Source organism: Ambystoma mexicanum, chromosome 6q (assembly GCF_040938575.1).
Source record: "Ambystoma mexicanum isolate Mex_15411 chromosome 6q, UKY_AmexF1_1, whole genome shotgun sequence".
In the NCBI taxonomy this organism is placed as follows: Eukaryota; Metazoa; Chordata; class Amphibia; order Caudata; family Ambystomatidae; genus Ambystoma; species Ambystoma mexicanum.
Window position 1 is genome coordinate 281,024,901 of NC_090937.1, and position 22,793 is coordinate 281,047,693.

A 22,793-nucleotide genomic window follows, 5' to 3' on the forward strand; every position below is an offset into this window, starting at 1 on the left:
TACACTGAATGGGTACGAAATCACAGTATTGAGTGTTCCCCCATTGGAATGACTGTTTAATTGAATGTAGCAATCTTGAGGTGTATGTTTAGGCTAATTATTTAGAATTGCTCATTTCTATGTTTTGCCCTGTCGACATGCCCATCTTTTACAATATTTTACACATATCTTGTTTATTCTTGTAATAACAAAACGATTGCCCATTGATCTATCATGAGTGCTTTATGAGAGTGACTTAAACTCATGACTAAGCTTGCCATGGCCATAATGGCCTTACGGAAAAAGCGAGGTCTCCTAAGATTTTTTATGGGGGGAGTGTTCATAGTATCCCTGCAAATGGTGGGAATGCATAGAAAATGCCTGATTTCCACGCCCCTCCTATTGTCCTGATGAAATGCATTTGTGGCCATTGCCTTCAGATGCAGTCTCCAGCTCAGGAAAACCGGCAACTGGGACGGTGAAAGATATATCTGAAACTGACGTGACAGTCCAGAAAAGCTGTCCTCCAATGGCTGGAGTCCACACAGTGACAAGAACACCCATTCTCCACCTGATTCTCTGGCCCTGGGAAAGCCTCTGCTCGGAGCTCCCAACGCTAAATGGGCAGAGCCAATAGCGACCTGGTTCTGGTTCCCCCCAGTTTGTCGATATAGCGAACCGCTGAGCAGTTGTCAATAAATGAGTGACGCAGTGTGGGTATCACCCATTGCAAACATGTGGACCGCAACAGGCCCCCCGCAAAGACCTGAATAGTTTATGTGCATCAGGGACCCCTGACAAGACCATCGACCTCCATTGCAAACAGAGAAGACGTGCCTCTAATTTCCTTGGTCTGTGTGAGGATGAATTGAAAATTGAGCGCCCACCACTGTTACTCCTCTTTGTCATCTATGGAAAGAGGGGCACAACTTGAATACTCTAGCCCTTTTTCGAGTGCACCTTTTTTAGCCCTTGTAGAACCCTGTAACTCTGAGGGCTTGGGAAGATGCCCTAGACAGATGAAGAAAGGAGACCTAGGGTCCTTGCTCGTCCCTTTAGTGTGGAGAGTGAAGGGCTCGACTTGGGCTCTTCTCGATGGATCGTCGCTTGACCATCTGGAGTCTCAGATATGACTCCCTGGTGTGTATCCTGAAACCCAGAAATTGTATATTCTGTGAAGCAACAAGATTTGATTTCTCATATGATCACAAATCCCAATGACCAATGTCCAAATGGTATGATGACTGTGCAAATATTCTGCCTTCTGTAAGTGGGCCGTTACCAGGATGTCATCTAAACAAATGAATACACTGACCCTTATTGCCCTGAGGTGAGATGCCACTAGTCTGAGCAGTTTGGTGAAACACCCAGGGCTGGAAATAAGCTGAACGATAGTCAAGACATCTGATAAACGAACATTTCTCAGGTTCACTTGAGAAACCTCCTTTGTGAATATAGGCACAATATGGCATACATCTCTCGCCAACGAACCTCCTACCCCCAAAACTCTCTACAATGCATTCACTTGAGAAACCACCTCTGTGAACATAGGCGGGGTATGGCATACATCTCTCGCCAACCAACCTCCTACCCCCAACACTCTCTACAATGCATTCACTTGAGAAACCTCCTTTGTGAATATAGGCACAGTATGGCATACATCTCTCGCCAACGAACCTCCTACCCCCAACACTCTCTACAATGCATTCACTTGAGAAACCCCCTTTTGTGAATATATTCACGGTATGGTATACATCTCTCGCTAACTAACCTCCTACCCCCAACACTCTCTACACTGCATTCACTTGAGAAACCACCTCTGTGAATATAGGCGTGGTATGGTATACATCTCTAGCCAACCAACCTCCTACCCCCAACACTCTCTACAATGCATTCACTTGAGAAACCGCCTTTTGTGAATATATTCACGGTATGGTATACATCTCTCGCTAACTAACCTCCTACCCCCAACACTCTCTACAATGCATTCACTTGAGAAACCGCCTTTTGTGAATATAGGCGCGGTATGGCATACATCTCTCGCCAACCAACCTCCTACCCCCAACACTCTCTACAATGCATTTGTCTCCGACTACAAGAGACAATATAATAGGGAGCTGAATTCCCTGAGGTTGCTGACCGGTCTGTAACCCCTATGCCCCTTAAACATAAGGTATTTCTTACAATACCCATTGGATGAATCCACCTCTTCTCTATGGTTCCTTTGAGAAGGATCTTCCTGACCTCCTCCTCTGTTGGTGCTGTTTTCTCCTTGGAAAGGAATGCCTGAGCCCCCAACTGCTCTGCATGGGAAGAATCCAGAATTCCAATTGAAATCCTCGGACCGTTTGGTTTATCTAGGGATCACGAGAAAGGAGAGTGCTATTTGGCACAAACAGCTAGGCGCAGGACCCTCCGGATCTGCATTTAACTTGAAAGTAGCCAGTTCTACCTCCTTTTGCACTTCTCTTTTTATGAAAAGTTGTCCTCCCAAATGGGAAAAGGCATCTATGTCTAAATCATGCTAGGACAAGATCGACGTTGCGGAAGGCCGCTCCACCACAAGGTTGCTCTAAGACAGAATGCACTTTTAGGGGGGTCTTAACCTCCCCACTCGCTTGTCCCTTCTGCACAGCACTCCCCTCCTCCTTCCCCTGCTTACCTATCACCCGCTTTGTCCTCACCCTGCTGGCCCACTTACCTCATCCTCGCCCTTTGCACTCTAGCGGCTACCAGGGATAAGAATCACACACTTTAGTATGTTAGCCCACACACAATGCTCTTATTTTATTTATTTTTGAGAGTATTTGCCAAATGGTTGGAGTATTAATATAGTCACCTAGGCCAGGTATCTGGAGGGATGAATGGTTCTTTTTCTGCCCCTTTCCTAGCACAAGAATCACCAGTTTGTGTTTTTTAAAAACAATAGCAAACATTGCCATTGACAATAAAGGGTCAATACACCTACACTTATTGAATAAAAATGCTATCCATGTACTACTGTGATTCCTAGATATCCCGGCTGAGGTATTTGCGATCTATGAGAACCTCTACATCTGAGGCCGCCAACCTGCTGCCCTTCTACAAGTCCCATGATACCCGACCACTGACTGTATCTGGGGTGATGGGTCTTGTAGGGGCAGAGGGCCAGAGGGCCGTCGGTGGCTACTACCGCTCTACATCCACATCAAGAAGCCTTCCAGAAGCAGAGCACATGGAATGCTGCCCGCAATGTGCAGCGGGACCCAAACAAGTGTCAGTGGTATTGCAAGTGTGTGGTGTATCGAATGGAGGAACCCATCAGCAGCCGGATAGGCCAGAAAACCCTTTCAAGTCCAACTGTTTCACCTAAACCCACCATTTTAAATCGTGAACTGGCCGACTGAAAACGAAATGTGTAGCTGTAAAAACATGTAACAGAATATATATATATATAAGTGATTATGCTTTACTAATTGTATTTATATGCTTGATTGGTCTCCAGCATAGCATTACTACAGTGTGCCCTGCTCAAGTCTTCCCGGTGCCGAAGAGCAGTGGCCGTATCTACCAGACAGGACTAGGCCAGGAACAAGAACAAATTCAAAATGATGGTCAAGAACGAGTTGCTCTGCAAGGGTAAAATGATGCAAAAAGTAGGTATCGGAAGAGACCAAGCTTGGCCACGACACTTGGCGTAATGGACCCGTGTCATCACCAGGAGCATGGTGGACAGTTGGCACTCACCTTTGACTAGTGAAAATTGAATTTCAGCTAGTTTGACATGAATATAATTAAGGCGGTTTTTGGTCAATCTGTTTTTATTGCATATTTCTAAGACAATAGACAATACACAATAATATCTGTAACAATAATAGGGACCCACCATACAACATTTTTAAACAAATCAGAACCCTCCCGCATGGTAACAACAAACCACTATACTCGCAATCTTTCCACCTCCATCAGTTGAATGTTGATCCCTCGTTTCAGAAGCTACCCAAGCATTATCATACGGGTCGACGAAACAAGAAACAGAAGGGAAGCATTCTGGGAAGTGGCCTATTCTCCAATCAACCTCGCAGGCCAAAAGCTGTGTGCACCACTGTCGAGGACATAATGGGGGAGGGTGATCTGCCCCGGGGGAATTACCATGATCCCTTTATGCTTCTCCGCCTTCCCTATGTGACTTTGTGCGTGCTCCTGGGTGAAGGTCAGGCGGCTTAACTTCTGCCTGTTGCATTCCGTACTTTAATGTAAACAGCCCCCACTCTTCCATAAATGTGGACAGGTCGTTGTGCACCATGTGTCCGTTTCTCCATCCAATAAACCTCCCATACTTTCCGTAACCCGCCCCCCTTATTAGGTATGGATGGTTGTCTCCACTTCTGTGCTATGGCTATCATTCCGGCATGCATTCGGAAATCTGTCCATGTCTTACCCCTTGCGTGGAACCCCTTAATGAAGAGTGAAGGGCTACGGACGCAGGGGGAACCCCATAATCTCCTTAATCCAGCTCAGCAACTCTGACCAAAAAAACCTGATCTGAGGTCAAATCCACCACAAAGGCACGGAAGTACCCAATTCCCCACATCCCCTAGTATTCATTGGTGAAGCATCAGGAAACATCTTTGAGACTCTTACCAGGTCTCTATGCCACCTGTGGAGGACCTTAACATTCTGTTCAATAGCATAGGTGGAAAGATTCCTGTGAAATGTAACAGTGTATATTTTCGGTTCTGTGTCATACTTCCGCATTTTAAAGCCCGAACACAAAAAAGACCGTTTTGGCTTACTGCACAAAAACCCAGACTCATTTAAAAGTGGAAAAGGTTGCTTTAATGTGACAGGCCACAGCTTACAATCACAACGCTTAACTGGCTCCATGGCCTAACAAACTAAAGAGATATTTGAACAATCAATTAAATAACTTAAACATTTTAATTTTCATTTTCCCCCAACAATTAAATAATTAAATAACCAATTTCCTCCCTAATGATCCCTTGGATCCTACCGTCTCCTTGCCCCTTTTCCATGCGTCCCGCTTTCTCCCAGGGGCCATGCCCCTCTAGGTCAATACCTGTTCCCCCGGGGTGACCTGCTTGTGCAAACAGCGCCACCCCCTCCTTTCCCGTGTCATTCCCCCATTGTGCTTCCCTCCCCCCACATCAAAAGGGGCCATGCCCCCGGCGCCCCAACCCACTTCAACCCCTTTTAAACTCCCCTCTACACCAAACTCCCCCTTCCTATGACCTGCAGCCAGCCTGAACTGCCACATCAGCAACATATATTACACACAAACTTTCACAATGCCCCGACCTGTCACACAAAACTACCAAACCCTACCCTCATAACAGACCCCAAAAACTCATAAAAAACTCCCCATGACATCTAGAAACCCCCTGCATAATCCCATGAACAATGGACCCCCCCTATTCCATAACTGACATTACCCTAAAGCCAAAATGAAGGGGTGGGAGGGCGGGACAATCACCAAGTCCTAACCGTCGCCTGCCTCCCGATCCTTCCCTGAGCCCTTAAATACCCCCCAGGGAGGCGCTCTGCACCCCCACGGCCACTCGCTGGCCGTGTGCAGTGCCAAAAACTCCCCGGGGGAAACGCTTCGCGTTCCCCCCGGGGCCCTCCTTTTGGCTTACTGCACAAAAACCCAGACTCATTTAAAAGTGGAAAAGGTCGCTTTAATGTGACAGGCCAAAGCTTACAATCACAACGCTTAACTGGCTCCATGGCCTAACAAACTAAAGAGATATTTGAACAATCAATTAAATAACTTAAACATTTTAATTTTCATTTTCCCCCAACAATTAAATAATTAAATAACCAATTTCCTCCCTAATGATCCCTTGGATCCTACCGTCTCCTTGCCCCTTTTCCATGCGTCCCGCTTTCTCCCAGGGGCCATGCCCCTCCAGGCTCAATACCTGTTCTCCCGGGGTGACCTGCTTGTGCAAACAGTGCCACCCCCTCCTTTCCCGTGTCATTCCCCCATTGTGCTTCCCTCCCCCCACATCAAAAGGGGCCATGCCCCCGGCACCAGAAAAACCCTCCCACGAGGAGTTCTTTCTGCCCCAACCCCCCCCCCCCAATTTTTCTACCTCAAACTTTTTAGCCAGTCTCCCAGCCAAGAACCCAAGTCCGCCAGGTAGTGATTATTCCCATACACGGACAAGTGTACCCCATCCTCTCTAAAGATAAGGAACACCCTCATATGTTATTTCCTTATGGTCCATGACCTGCACCGCCACCGAGGCACAACATTTTACCATTTCCCTGTTTATCCCCTTCCTGGCCCGCTCTATTGCTCCCTCACTTCTCGCTCCCCTCCAAACTCTTCGCGGCAACAACTTAGTCCACACCACCACCGCTTGAGGCCACATATCCCGCACCCACACTAAGTCCCTCTTCATTTTCTTTAGCAGAGCCACCTCGTATCTCTCACCAGGTCATTCTCCCCAGCATGCAGCATCACCACCCTTGGAACCCCATAGCGTTCCCTCATCCCGGCCAATATGGGCAGCAGCTGATCCCACCGCAGGCCCCCCAAACCGTGCCATCTCACCACCACTTCCTTGTAACTGCACCCCAACTGCCTTCCAAACACCCTTTTCTCCGCCTCTTTCCCAGCCCACTTCACAATTGAATGGCCAACAATCCAAACTTGCGCCAACTCCCCCTTCTTTTGCACAGCATCTGAAACAGAAATTACAAAAATTACTGACGAGTCAAAAATAATACAACAACAACATTTTGCCCACAAAGTCCTCCCCCACCTTTCTTCAACATTGCCCTTTTCCAAAATCCCTGACGTACCCCTTGTATTTCCCCGACCTCCAACGCCCCAATCTTTTCACCTTGTCTTCCGAAAAACCCAGTCTGGTACCCTCAGATGCTGCGCCCATCCTAAAAGAATGAGTCCCGAAATCCTCAGCCTTTTCTCCCACCGTCACCAGCGCCTTCCGCAATACCCCTAGCACCTGTGCCGCTGAAACCGGCGATCCATCCGCATGCTGAAAAACCAAGCCTGACTTACCCCCACAGCGCTCCTTCCACACCTTGCCTGCCTGAACTGGGCATAAAACCTCGCTCCCTCGACCCAGCAGAACCCAAGAGCCCCTTCCCTTCTGATCCGTCTTGGACCTTTTAATCTTGATGTATAAACCTTCTTCTGTAATTTGAACATCTTCCCATTGCAGTCCCCCTACCCCCACTTTTCCCCCGACCAACTCAGAACCCTGAAAGCCCCAAAGAATAACCATGTAAAACAAGTCGCAAACAGTTCCCCTTCCCATACCGACCAGCAAACTCCCCCCACCACCTCAATCAACCTCTGCAGCAATTCAGCCGATATCGGCCTCCTCTTATCCTTGTCCATCTTACTCTCCCTTGCCCATCCTTCCAACATCCTACTCGCCATCTCCCCCCCACTTGGTTGAAAACCCCAAAACCATTTCCTGTAAAAGGCAATCCCTGCTAGCTTTCCTGCTATCGTTGCCCTTGACCAGCCCCTGTCCATGCACCTCAGAAGGAAATTTGTGACATCATCCCTCCTCCGCTCTTCCGCATCCCATCTACCCTTCCAACTACAAGCTCCTCCTCTAATAAAATCCTCCCAGGCCCTCCTGTATGACTTCCTAGATGACGCAGCCAATGGACCATCCACCAGAGCAAGCGCTCTCAGCTTCCTATCTTCCACAGCTCCTCCGGAATCTGCTGCCCCTCTGATCTGCATCTGGAGCCAATCCATGGAATCTCTGCCATTGAAAACGAGATAATGCATCAGCGATGCCATTATCCTTCCCCGGCACATGTGTTGCCTTAAACACCACATTCCATTCCATGCAACGCAGGACAAATTCTCTCATCAGTCTTGCCACCCTCTGATCCCTAGCTGACTGTCTGTTCACCACATGGACCACGCATTCGTTGTCGACATTGAAGTTCACCTTCTTGTTTTGCAACTCCTTCCCCCACAACTCCAATGCCACTAGTAATGGAAAAAATTCAAGAAATGCTATACTTCTCCCTTCCTTCAACCACCTCGCTGGCCACTTTTCCGCACACCATTTTCCCCCCCAAAACACTCCAAAACCACCGGCCCCCGCTGCATCCGAGAGTATCTGAACTTCCCATGTCACCGGGGACCCTGCAACCACATTGACACTCCATTGAAACTCTCCAAGAAGCGCAGCCAAATTCTGCAATCCTCCCTCACTGCCCCCGATACTCTTATCCGATGATGTGGGCACTTTGCTCCCGCCATGGCCCTTGCCATGTTCCTGCAAAACGTCCGCCCTGGGGCCACCACCTTACATGCAAAATTCAGATGCCCAACCAATCTCTGCATCTCCACCAGCATCATTTTCTTGGCCCCCACCGCCTTTTCCAACAGTACCACCAATTTGCTCACCTTGTCGTGCGGCAAGAGTGAGGTCATGGCCACTGAATCCAGTTCAATTCCTAGAAATGTTAACACCACTGCCGGCCCTTCTGTTTTGTCTTCGGCTAATGGTACACCCAGCTCCTCCATCAATTCCTGAAACAACTTTAGCATTTCTCTGCAATCCTCCTCTCTTTTTGCCCCGCTAATGAACAGAAAATCATCCAGATAGTGCAGCACACTCTCCCACCCCGAGCTGAATGAGAAAACCCACTGTAGAAAAGAGCTGAACCGTTCAAACAAAGCACAGGAAATTGCGCACCCCATTGGCAATGCTTTGTCTATGTATATGCGGTCCTCAAACTGCAAACCCAACAACCAAAAATCCTCCGGGTGCACCGGCAATAACCTAAAAGCCGCCTTGATATCGCACTTGGTCATGAAGGCCCCTCGCCCTTCCTTCCTTATCAGCTCAACCGCCTGGTCAACACTTGCATACACAACCCCACATTCTTCCGGGGCAATGAAATCATTAACTGACATACCCTCCGGCCATGACAAATGATGAATCAGTCTGAACTCCCCCGGAGCTTTCTTGGGCACCACCCCCAATGGGGATATCACTAAGTCACCCGGCACGTCATCAAATGGGCCCACTATCCTTCCTGCCGCTATTTCCTTGTTCAATTTTTGTCTTACCACCTCAACATTCTCTCTCGCCGACTTCAAATTTTCAGCCCACCGACGCACCCTAGGACCCTGGTAACCTAATCTGAACCCCTGACAAAACCCCTCACTCAAAATCTTAGCCCCTTCCCTATCTGGATAAAATTGCAACCATTTTTCCAACACACCCACTTTAATTGGAGTAAAAGCTTTTCCCCCCAACCCCTTTTCCTGAACCTCTCCCCCTCCCCCTGTCTCCCTGTTGGAAACACTGCGTGAGAGGGTGTTTTCCACCACACTTGCTACACTCGTGCCTGAACCTACACAGGGTCCTTGCGCAGCTATCCTTATTGTACCCCCAGCACGCTGCTGAGGACTGACCCCTGCCTCCTCCCCTCGCCCCCTCATGGGCAGGGCGACCAAGAAAGGCCCGGAAAGGCACAGGCAGCCCACTTGCTGTGTGTAATGTCGGGGCAGGCCTCGTTGGGGCCATCCATTGCAGCCAGAGATCCATATCTATCTCCCCCCAGACTGCCTGACTGTCCTCTGACATTCTCGCTCTAAATTCCTCATCATACCTTACCCAGGCAAAGCCCCCAAAGCTTGTGAAAGCCTTCCTTATTACATCCATATATTTAAGCAGGGCCACGCAACGCTCCGGGAATTTTTCGCAATACACACTGGCATAAATGATAAACGCCGACGTCCAATTCTCAATGGTCACCGGGACCCTCGGGCGTGAAGCCAGTTCCCTCTCTTCCTCCTTAGACCCCTCCTTCGCTCTCACTTCCCTATGGAGAAATTTGAAGACATCCACAAATTCCCCCGCCTGAATCTTCTCCCTGGTCGCTGCCATTAAGTGCGCCCCCAATGGTTTTGTTATCCCCATGTATGGCAATTTTTTCTCCTTTCCTTTCACTTCCACCTCCTTATCTTTACCAGCTTGCACTTCGAGCCCCACTGGCTCCACCACTTTGTCCGTTTGGACCTCTACTGAGCAAATGCTCTTCTCAACCCCCTCGGCTCCAATGGCCTGCACACCCAACTTCTTTCCTTACACCTTGGAGACCAGACCGTTCATCCCCTGTCCCCCTATTTGTGACCCCTCTCTGCCATGCAGATGACCATTCCCTTTCCCGCTCACCTCCTTCCACACCTGCCGGCTGTGGTCTGACGTCCACACCGATGCTCCTCCTCTCCTTTCTTAGAGGGCTCCTACTGCGGGGACAAAACATGTCAGCACACTCACCCAGCCAATAGTTCCCTTGACCCCTTTCACCCCGTCCACCTTGCACTTCCCTTTCCCTATCCCACCTTGAACTTCTTCTCTCCTCCCCCCTTTCCCTTTCCGCCCTGTAATCTTCCAATTCCCATTGCCCCACATATTCCTCCCATCCAACTTCATCACCCCTTAAATACCATTGCGGATGCGAGCTCATGCCCGAGATGAGTTGATGATCTTCTTGCGAGCCCGGGGCGTCCGCCCCGCCACTCCTTTGACGTCTTCTCGGTGGGGTTGTGGAAACCCCTGCCTGGTCCTCTTCTCTCGGGCGAGGCGTTCCGACCTGCACCCTGGAATCCTCATTGCTAGGGGCTGTGCTGCGCCCTCTAGGCTCTCCTTGCGTTGGCTGAGGAGGGGCCGTACTGAAACCCTCAACCTCCACCTGACCAGCGGGGCTGCGCAGCGCCCTCCGCCCTCACTCCTCCTACCCGGGGGGGCCGTTCCGTACCCCAATCTACTCTCCTCAATTGATGGGGACCTCTCCCTCCTTCTCCCACCTGCACTCTTCTGCAGGTATTTACCCCCTCTTCCCCTCTGCCCTGACACCCCCTTCTGTGCCCCATCCCTGCCCCTACTGTTGTTCCCTCAAGCCCTCCCTTTTGAGCATTCCCAGCTTCCCTAGGGCTATCAATCCCTTCCTCCCTCCCTGGCTGCTCACCCGACATCATTTCTCCCATGCCCGCCCTCCTGTCTATCTCCCTCCTCATTTTCCTGCCCCTGGATTCCCAAACCTCCCCTCTCCCCACTGTAGGGGTGCAAGCCACCACTGCCGCGAGAGCCCCGTCTGCCGCAGCTCTACGCTGCGGCCTGCCCCCACTTACCTCCCCTTCTCCCGTTACTTCCCCTACCGCCCCTTCCAGTTGGGCCTTAGATGCCCTGCTAATGATTTCCAGGGCCTTCCTCAGAGCCCCAGCATCCACCAGCCCCTTCTTGCTTGTTCCCTGGCCTGTCATTGTGCACAATAATCCGAGTGTGCACTAAAAATATGCCCCTTGAAGCTAAACTAGGTACTCTAAACCCCCGAGCCAGTACCTACCCGTGGACCAGTACCCCTGGCACTGTGCAACCTGAACAAGAAAATTAAAACCCCCAGAAACAAAAAACACACAGGGGGTGCTAACCAATAAACTAACCTAAATAGTATTAATTATTAATAACAGAAAAATACTCCCCAAAATTATGCTTACCTATTTATTACTAGTATTATCGCTATTATTATTTTATTTATATTATTTTGTATATACATATATTTTTTTTTTTAACCCTATTACAATATTCTACCCTTGTAAGCACCACCTCCCCTCTACCTAGGTGAAATCCCCAAAGCAAAGGGAGCCCCAAACCACCAGCACAGGCACAAAATAGTGCTAGATAACTGCCGTGCACACTGCCACCTAGCGGTGCACAAGCAGCACCGCACCACTCCCTCAGCAAACCAACGCGGTCCCTTTAATGGAGCTTCACTGCCCCCTTCCTACACGGAGCTGATACAGCGCCCACACACACGCAGGCGCCGAGAGACAAACACTGCCGAACTAAGTGGGAATTCCACTGAGGAGCTGCGGGAAAGCCGCTAACCCTGTGCTCCCAATCCTTCTCCTAACCCCACACCCCGCCGGCACACGAATGGAGGAAGGATGTGCAACAAAAACTCCCTAACGGCACCCCAGAGCCCTCAAGCCCCCAACTACCTGCAATATCACCACGACGCACACCAGGAGACACGGGGACCCAACGGTAAGCAGCGAGGGGTGTCTTATCTACGGCACCCCTCTTACAAATGCACACAACGTATATATATTAATTTTTAATTTTTTTTTTTTTTTTTTATGAACTAACAAACTACCTAACCGCCCACTCTACTAAGACTCCCCTACCTCACCTGCACACCTAGGCCCGGGTACTACAGGGAAGGCTCGGGAGCAGGCAACAGGACTTGACAATCACCAAGTCCTAACCATCGCCTGCCTCCCGAACCTTCCCTGAACCCTTAAATACCCCCCAGGGAGGCGCTCTGCACCCCCACGGCTACTCGCTGGCCGTGTGCAGCGCCAATAACTCCCTGGGGGGAAACGCTTCGCGTTCCCCCCGGAGCCCCCCTTTTTTTCTTCTTCTGGGGTGCCCTTATTGTGCAGGCTTTAAAATGCAGCATTATTACATTGAAGCACCTTTCCTTCCCCACACCCACCCTCTCCCCCTCATTCTCTCATTAATCGGGGGTGGGGTTTGAGCCCTGAACTTCCCCTTTCCCCACCCACCCCCTCCCCACATCTAAACACGCATTCTCCTCACACATACTCATACAAATGCATACACGCACGCAGACATACAGTTTCAAACGTACCTATCACTCCCGCGTCAAGTCAGCTGGGTCACACAGACCTGTCAGCCCCTACACCCACTCGTGTGTGGCAAGGGTGTGACAGACCAATTTAGAAAGACTGCTCTGTGCAGTCACGGAGCGGTCTTTCTAAATCAGTCTTTTTTTCCATTCGGAAAAAAGAAAAATGTCTCCTTTGTACTCTTGGTGACTTGGCATCTAATAGATTTTTTCCTGTTTTACACTTCAAAACCGATTGTAAATTTTGTGGTACTTTATCTAATTCTTTACCGAAATTATGTTTTAAAAATGTGCCATTTTGACCAATTATTTAAAAACGTTTCTCTTCATTCCCCCACCAAATCCCCCCTGGCTTGGTATGAGCTCCATTGCTATGCCCGTTCACCTCCACATATTCGTGGGTAATGTTTAAGCCCCTGCGATCGAAAATTGACCAGCCACCACTGGTCCATTCTCTAGACTTCCGGAGACATCCAGTCTCGATATACCTTTCTGTTGGTCATGCCTCCAGAAGCAGCAACTCGTACTCAGATGAGTCCCTCTCAATGATATTTTACAGTCTTAAAACAACACGGGTCCCCTGCTCTTCAATCCCTTTTAGCCCAATTGTTACTTTTGGTTTGAACATGGCCTCGTGACTTTCCCACCTTGAAGACAACTAATAGTACACCCTCTAGCATCTTCTTGTTTCCAGTAGCAGCTAAAAGGCTCCCAGCATCTTTGATCATGTGTATTAGCCTCACACAGATATGTTAGATCTAAATCATGGAGTTTAACGTTACCTGTGAGAGGGTTCGAAATTGAGGGGAGTTGGGAGCTATTTAGCTCCTGCTTCTAGCCTAATAGAGCCTGGTTAGCTTGAAAGAAACAGCCATCAGGAGCTACTTATGACCCTGCAAGCAATGTGTGCCTTACAAACATGCATATGTGACGTGAACTATTTAAGAATGCTTCTATAGAGAATTAGGACACATTTACTACACATTTAAACACAACGAATCAAACCTTATGTGCAAAAAGTTAATGTGTGCATCTTAAGTGGAAGTTAGAATTGCGGTGCGCTGGTTTACTCGCTCCTGGGTCCCCATCGGTAGATCCTGCCTACTGGGTGGTGCCTGAAACTCAGGAGCTGGTTTTAGCTCCTGCTCATCGAAGCTCAATTTCGAACCCTGCTGTGAATAAGCTTTGTATTTTCTATTCTCACCTGTTTTTAATTTGTGGATTTTAAAACAACAAAATGATGGCCATGCTTTCTCCTTAGTGCAAACTATTTTGCAGAGTTTCATGTACAAAAAGTGAACTTATAAACGCATAGCTCCCCTCCCGACTCTACTTAATTATTTTATCATGGACCAGTTCATTTTTCATTGCAAATAGACACTTGGTTCTTTGCCTAGGATGGGATTCCAGTCTTTTTTAAATGTATTTTTAAGCCATGGTTACTGGGCTCGGCCATGGTGCGTGGGTTAGAGGCCTTCTAGCGGAATGAATTTGCAGCCTGATGAGCTTGACTCAAATGCCAAACTCCTATAGCTGTTAACCGCAACGGCCAACCTTCCTGCAAAATGGCATCAAGCTCCATCGACCATCAAGGATTCCAACTCCAGGAGCAATGATCTACCCAGGATTTTATGTGGCTTGGACATTTTCCACTTTATGAGGGCAGCGAACATACATTTGCAGGTCAAACTTGTACACCTGGAAGAGGAACCATCCAATTTTTTTACAAAACTGGAATTATTTATGCAGGGCTTGGATAGGAGTGCTAAGTAAAGGATTGCTCCAAGGTTGTAAAAACACTGGCTAAGAGGTTGCTGTTCTGAACCAAGGCTTTGGACTGGTCTTTCATCCCTGCTCCACTTTTATAAAGATCACAAAGGCCCTCATTACGAGTACGGTGGTAGCCGTGCCGGTAAAACCAGAAGGCTGCCACCGGACTCGTGATTTTTTCTGGCACCTGGCTTCCCGGAAAAACCAGGAGATTAAGACCCTGGCGTTCCGGGAAGTCAGGTGCCGGAAAAATGTAAATTCCCATTCCCATTGAGTCCAGTAGGACTCAATGGGAATGGGGATGACGGAAGCACCAGCACCATTAATAACGATGCCGGTGCTTCCGTTAAAGTCTGCGGGACAGCAGCTGCTTGCACAGTTGTTACCAGACCGGCACACTTGTAATGAGGCCCAATGTCTTCAGGTGAATCTCCAAGACACCTCTTTTCTACCTCACCTTCTGAGCTCTTAGATCTCAGTTATCTATCCCTCCTCTTTTGTTTTCCACTTTCCCTTTCACTTTCCCATCCTCTTTGCTCATCCATTGCCATAGTGTCAACATATAGGCGGGTGAAAGCTGCAACTCGTACCAGGTCATTGGTTGATGGATGCACTGACCATGGCAGATCTGTGATGTACAACTACCAATCAATATACTCATAAAATGACATACTCGTTGTGTCTTGACATGAGACACATGTTTAAGTGTGTTTTTAACCACAATCATCATTTATCTTTTGCTCTGATTCTAGAGGTGTTTATTATGTGACTGGCAGTTAAAATAATAAAGTTGCCTAAACACCACAATATAATCGAACTGTGTCTGAGACAATAAGTGCTGGGGCTCAGAAATAAGTGCCAGTGCTGAGCCCTGGCAAACACCCTCACAAATGAAGCACTGCTCAGTGGGTAGGAATGACATTTATGGTGGTGGTATATCCAGTGTCACCTTTGTCAAATCTTGGAAATGGAAGGTACATATAATGCTACATCAAACATGGTAAATGAAGGTTTTAAGTTTCTTTAATGCTTATTTGGAAATTTAGTTTTTTTGTGATAAAAAGACTGCAGGCTGTGTTGGGAGAGCTGTACTAATATAACATGGATCCAAATGGCAGCCCTATGTTCACCACATTGAATTCTGCAAATTGAAATCAAATGCATAACTTAAGCAAGTATAAGGCTAAACATACTGTAAAACATCAAATATACTCATACTAAAATAAGAAGTGGACGTTATTTATAGATGAATAAAAACATTCTAACACGTTTGCAACAAAGCAATAAGGAATACTTTTAATTATCTAGTGGTGTGTGCCTATCCCAAGTTTGGCTGGTGGCAATTTGGCCAATCGTTTTAGTCTACAGATGATCAGGTTGGTTTACAATGGGATTTTATGAAATGGCTGTTTTGAAAGTACCCCCAACCGTTTTAACTTGAAACGCAAATGTTCCCCAATTTCTGTTGACACGAGGACCATCCAGCAACCATAAACAGTCACCAATAGGGGTTTTTCTATAGTCATTCATGCACCACTGAAAACAGTGGATTTTGCATCCGTTTGCAAGTAACTTTAAAAGCTTAGTTTGCAGTGTGCAAGTAAACAGATCATGATATTTGTTTCACTGGTGGTTTCTTATAGGCAAGGTGGATAAATGCTGCTTCAAGCTTGTCAGAGATTAAAAAAAAACTTCCTCCATTCTCCACATACACACAGTGCACAATTTCGGAGTTCGCTAAGAGTTCATTATCACTAGACCTTGGCGAGTCCACATTTTGAGACCTTTCGTAGGATACAGAAAGGCAAGCAACTCTTCACTTGAATCCATTAGTATCACGCTAGTCCATCACGGGTGCATAATCTTTCTCATGCCAAGTTACCTTTTGTAGCAGCATCTTAATACAAAAAATCTATAAAGATTGCCCTGTTGCTGGCACTCAAACATCAGTCATTTGTTCGAAAGCGGCATTAAATTACACTAAACCTACCGTTGGCATTGATAGTGCGAATCTAAAGACGGTCTGTGAATTCGCAAGCCATAGGGCCTTAGAGGATTTGGGAATACAGTATCAATGCTTGTGAATGATGGCCTCGAAAAAGCGGAGTCCTTTAAGGCAACCTTTCCCCCTTGAAGGGAGCCCCACTCTCCCATTCCACTCTGTGTAGGTCCATTGCTTCTTGCAACACAAGCCATTCTGATGATCGTTTTATGCGCCTATGTCCTCCAGTTTAAGCTTCCCTTTTCCCAAATTGTGTTACGTAGCACACTAGTATCCTGAATCTCGTGTGTGTTGATCAACCTTGAGCTAATGGGCGCTCCTTTGGCATTTCATACAAGCTGCCTTCAAATGTTCGTACCTCGGGGCGCCTAGGTCTGCTTTTTATTGACAATTCAGCCTTAGCAAATATTCCTCTTAAGGTTATCAATAAACCTTTATATTTTATTCATGGTCGACAGTTAAGGGTAATTCTCTAATGGGTACCAACCAAGGCGTAAAGGAAAGGTGTCATTACTAGAATAAGGTCTAATGGTTTTTAAAAAAAGAGTTCCTACAAACCCAAAAAATAGTCTGGGGTGAGAACTATGTACTCTCTTAAAAATCCTTTTACTACCAGCTTCTCATCTGCAGCACTGGAACCAATGAATAATATTAGTCCTCGTTGGCCCTCACATGACATAAGGGTCCAAGCGCTGGGATGGGTGCCTCCCACCCTCCCTGTCTCCTGTCCCTTCCCCGCAGGTCTGTGAGGGAGCATTCACTGAGGACCTCTATGGCTATTTGTGGTCGGCACCTCACTCGCTCACCTGCTTTCAACATTGCAATCAATGTATTTATTAATTAGCCGTCACGGTTACGAAGGTCATTACACAAACACCTGTCCCGCTCCACACATACCCTTACTTTATCAGATCGCTCCACATCAATAATATGGACCACTTGACTTTCCCATGCTGTAGACTTTCGGAAAGTTTACTTTTTTGTGTCTAGAACTCCAGGATATGGAGTACAGCCCCTCAAGGCAGAAACTGTGGCATACTTCAGAAGCTTGCTCAGAACTCTACTTTCCCTTGCTTGTGTTCCTCCTTTACTGTTTCCTACGAACCATTCAGCCCCAAGAGATTATTTACAATGCACTCAATAAATATGTGGAGTCACTCACTCAAAACAAAATAGCACAGACAATTGCCACTTTTTACTTGACTAAGTGCTTCATCACGAGTTGGCCGGTATCCCAACTGTACCACCCAAATGTAAAAGCGTTAGAGACCACCGGTCCAGCGGTATTACCGCTGGATCACAAGTTAGGCGTTAACGGTAAATCCTGTATCCCCATTAGGTCCATTGAACCCAATGAGACATTTTCTGTGCTGATACAGGGAGCTAAATGCGATTTTTCACCTCCAGTAAAAAGCTGGAGGTAAAACAGCCCATTTAGCACCCAACTCGTGATATGGCCAGAACTTAAATGCGGTGGTAATACCGTTACTGCCGCATTTAAAGGCTACCGCACAACCCGTGGTGAGGCCATAAACATAACCCAGAATCACTTTTTTTTTTTTTTAACACAGTAGCACAATCATGTGAATTGCCCTTTCCAAGCTCTCATAGTTTGAAAATAAATGCTCGGCAACATAAATCTGCACTTTACCAAAGTTATTTCGCTATTGTAAAATACATATTTATTTGCTGCCCATTGTTATTTCAATGGTTTAATATCCATTGCCATCGCATTTGAAGCATTTATACCGTCAAGTGAATGGTAATGCCACATCTATTGTCCACCGAAGAGTCTTTCCGTTTTGTTTAACCTTACAGAGCAATTTATTTTAAGAAAACCGAGTGTGACTTTAAAAATGGCAATGTGCATATTGGGAAAGGCCCAGTGAAGCCGACGAGTATGAATACTAACTGCCTGTATAGTGATTGTGAGGCCCTTTGACTGACCAGGTGTTTGACTTCATTTGTGGTTTTTATTTTTTCTAGCGCTCTCTGGTGTGTCGTTAATGAAAAGGGTGCAGCGAATCACATGAAAGCACGTTTGACAGATGATGTGGACAGAACAAAAGGTGCGTTTTTTCCCACTGAAGGAAGGTTGGCTAGTGTCTGTGCTGTTGTTCAAAAGTTTGGGATCTGTCATTTCCTCACAGGGATGTCACAGAATCCCGTTTCACCTATCCCCCCCCTTCCCCGCCCTCGCATTAAAATGCGATAAGGAGACCGCTCAAACCCTCTCAGCCCTACACACACCCACCTCTCTAAGTACCTACCTCCAACCACCATGTACATATTTGCGGTAAAATACAGTAAAAATCTTCAGTCGGTCTGGATTCGATGAAAGTGGCCTGCGACGAAAAGGGGTAATCTCTAGTTCTAAATTTGTGAAGCTTTGTGAGATTTTTTTTACGGCGTGTTAAGCTTCTGGTGGTCCTGTTGCCTTGCAGTTGGAAATGCACATATTTCAATCCGTTACACAGGAGGCCAGTTGCAATTGTAGTCCTGCGTATCTTTCTGGGTGAACATTTGCTTTGGACATCTGCAAGGTGGAAACTGCTGCAGAGCAATCGTGATGGATGCCAAGATGGCTGCACCAGGAAGTGCCAGTAGTTTGCCGTAGTAGAAGAGGTTGATATGTGCCAGAGGGATTGGTGGGTGCGGAGAGTTCCAGAGAGCGCATCTCTTAGGGCAAATCTCCCTCCTTTCCTTGGGGCGGATTTGAAAAGAGTTGGAGTTGATCAATCTCTTGATGGAGGAGCAGAGGGGTATTGCGGGTTTGTGGGGTGAGATGAAGTTGGCCAGGGGTTCATGAACTGTAATGTTGTTGTTGTTCTGGCAACAGGGAGGTTATGGGGCAATGTATTTTGTCTTGGAAGCAGGTCAACGCAGAGCAACACGGGTTTGAATCCCAGCCCGCGAATAGAGACTGGTCCCGGTGTTAAGGCAGTTATGAAAGATTAATTAATTAATGCAGGGTTTATAGATCAGTCTAAGGGTCTCCTATGTTTGCATATCCAAGCCTGTCCCATCAATATGCTGTGTGAAGTTTATACACAAGCAGTAAAACCAATATGCAAACCATAGTAAAATTCAGTATTTGAAGCATTAAAAATATAAAGGTATACATTAGGCAAAATCACCTTCCAAGTGTGTTTGCATTAAAATGATCAAGATAACAAATGTAAAATGACCATTTAGCATTGTATTTAGGTATAGCATTGAGATTGTTAGCCATGCACAATTCCATCCGTTGTGTGAGTCAGTACTCAAGCTGAATCTTCTTAACCTTTATATATAGCAACATTTGTTAAACTGTTGATCATTAAGTGGTTTTGTAGTCAATGGATTACTGCATTATGCCGTAGATATAATGAATTTATATCTGTACATGATATACTTCAATAAAAACTATAAAACCAAAAAAAAATAAAGGTAAAAAAAGCCCCACTCAATGAGCAAAATCGATCACACCTTTAAATGAATAAAATACAAAATGTATTTGTATGCAAATAATAATCAACCAAGCCCGAATCCTTCCTGCAACTAAAACCGGGAGTGAGACACCCAGGTAGGAAGAAGCAAGTAAGCTTCCAATTTCAAACATCAGGGATGCTGCTCCCCCTGAATCTTTGAAACTGGGAAGACTACATATGGTCGTTTTATTGACATAATGATCCCCGTGTTTTCCTTCACTTTTCTCAAACCCCTCACTTTGAAAGGTCATCTGAGCCAAGTTTTTCTCAACCTGGAGCGTGGGTAGAGGGTAAGAAATGTACACAACAGCCACCCAGCACCTCCTAACACGGGCATAGGCAACCTGTACTCTTTCCTCTCTGTGGCTTCCCTGCATTCAAGGAAGCAGAACCTGAACCACCCATGTCCTTGCATAGAGCGTCCTCACTTCAGCAGAGCCAATCTGTCCAGTAACACACAAGATTCTTCAAGTATATTGCAGCCTAATGACCGCCAACTGTTTCAATTGCAAGACTGCCCAGTAGTGGTCCTGCTTTTGTGTTAAATCGCCCCAAATCCAACTTGATCTGTATTTTCCCAGATTGTGACAATCCCACCTGAAGAGCCAGGTAAACACAACCACAGTAATGTCCATTCAGCCAGCGGATGATAAAGAGATGACTTTTAGAAAATGACCACACCCTGCCATCATGGTGCCCCAGTTGGTCCATTTGGCAACAGGCAGGAAGGGCATTAGAAGTAAAGTGAAAGGTTGTCCACTATCACTGATATTCCTCCATTGAGATCACCATCTCAATGCTTTAAAGGGAAAGAATTTCAGATCCAGTCCAGACCCCATGAAACAGACTTTATCGCATCACTTTTAAACACGTGAATATTGATGTAGTCTTGTGTTCATGATTTCTGGAAGCATTTATTTCCAAATCTGTTTCTAAAGAAGGTTCCAACTTGAATTTTTATGAAATTCATTGGCGACATTCACAAACGTCTGCCAGTCCTATACGGTGAATGTAGTATAGGAACGCAAGGGTATTCAAACCATCCCAAAATTATAAACATGTCATCAAAACTAAAATGTACCCTTTTGGGGTATTTAAAGAGTGGCATTTAGCCAAACCTCTGTAACTATCTTAAAAACAACATAAAGACATTTTAAGCCATTTAAAACTTTTTTGCATAACCGAAGATGGAAGAAATTAGAAAGGAGGTGGTGGTCTAATCTATGGGACTGTTTTAATTAGTAACATGTGTAATGATGGGCGATTGTCATTCTTTGTCAAAGAAATGCAATAATGAAACAGGTTGTGCACCTGAAGATTTTGAATAAACAAATGCCTGTTCTACTATAAGATCCCAAATGCTTATTGAGTTACTGTGCTGTTTTAAAGAATGTTTTTCTTCTTTTGTATTTCTTTTTAAAATGTGTGTTTCAGTAAATTAACTGAATAAATGTAGCCAGGGCGGCCACACTAGAGGGTTCTTTCTTTACTGTCCTAGTAACATTAAAACACAATTATTTCATCAATTTCTCTAAACCCTCAGATGAAAATAACACTGTAATCATGGTGACCACGCATTTAAATAAGGGGCTTTGTGTGTAGGAACCACTGCCTTGTGTTGGTGTAGCACCAGTATGATCTACTTGTAGCCTCCCTCATGGGTTGTTTGACACCAAAGCAAAAGAAAGACCAGTTACAGTGTGTGCAGATGGGTAACATTGGCTCTGAACAATTCAATGTCTGTTTGGACCCTCCTATTGGGTAGGCAAGCCGATGGTTTTTTGTGATGGTCAATAATATTCTTATGTTCGTAGTTGATTGCAAAAGAAAAAAGTCTATCCTAATATTAGGTAACCATGGCTCGTTGAAAATGCAGGGCTTTCATTTGATTATTGAGAATCTTTGCCTTTGTTGATTTTAAAGCAAACATTTATTTCTTGTAGGTGGGATCTAATGGATGAAAGTGCGATGTCAAGCGATGGAAACTGGGGAACTCCTGTTCCGATCCTGCAATCAGGAAGAGATGGAGAGAAGGCAAGATGTTGGCATAGCTGTTATTATCAAACCCTGCTATGCCAACATATTGCCATCTTTCTTAATCTGTCAGCATCACGGCCAAAGAAAACCCATTCAGAACATAACACCCACTCATGTGAACCACACTCTTCTGTCGATTATGGTCATACTTTTTCCACTATATTTGTGACCTGAAAAATAAATGTTCGATGTTTAGTATTTATAACAAAAATTGCTTTGCTGCTCTTTTTGAAATTCTTCATGGTTGCTAATAAATCTGACTCCTGAACTAACCACCCTCACCCTGCCTCACTTACGCACAGGCTCTACACAATATTGCTTGTCTTTATATCTGGAGCCACGATGAGAGTCAACATTACCTTGTGTGCAATAAAGTCAAATGATGGGCTAGATCTCAGAAGTCGAAAAGTGCATACTTCTCTTACCACTTCATGGAAGCAGCTGCATGCTCAAGGGAATTACTAAAAAGAATGCGAGAAAATTCACTGGAGAACATCCCGTCGGGCAAAGATTCAAACGGAAAGTGCGCCTCCATCCAAGTTTCTCTTCAATTGGGAACTCAGAAATTGTGGAGATAATTAAAAAAGAAAAATGTGCCAAGTTTTCTTTGCCTTCAATGGTGTGCATGCCCACTGCGCCCCTTCTCAGTAGAACCAAGCCTCAATGGACAAGGTAGAGAACATCATAACATGACACAAACATCTAAGCCAACAAAATGCAAGGCCGCCCCTATTCTTGCTAACGCAATTTAAAAGAAACTGCTGAGCCACTTTCTCCATGATCCAGCTCATTTACACCATTCTAGCTTCCACCCCTTAGAAAAAGCCTTTTCCGGACCCCTAGGATACTGCCAGCTTCCACCCTATACC

At 46.2% G+C, this 22,793-nt stretch overlaps 1 long non-coding RNA gene across 1 annotated transcript in view; it reads left to right on the plus strand.

The window, feature by feature from the left end:
* The window catches only part of LOC138515974 (uncharacterized), a 49,796-nt gene extending 27,600 nt beyond the window's left edge, over positions 1-22,196 (plus strand). Inside the window, exons 2-3 of the long non-coding RNA XR_011282192.1 lie at positions 18,404-18,486; positions 21,831-22,196. This is a non-coding gene — a long non-coding RNA (uncharacterized lncRNA). The remainder of the gene's footprint in view (positions 1-18,403; positions 18,487-21,830) is intronic.
* The last annotated feature ends 597 nt before the right edge of the window (positions 22,197-22,793 follow it).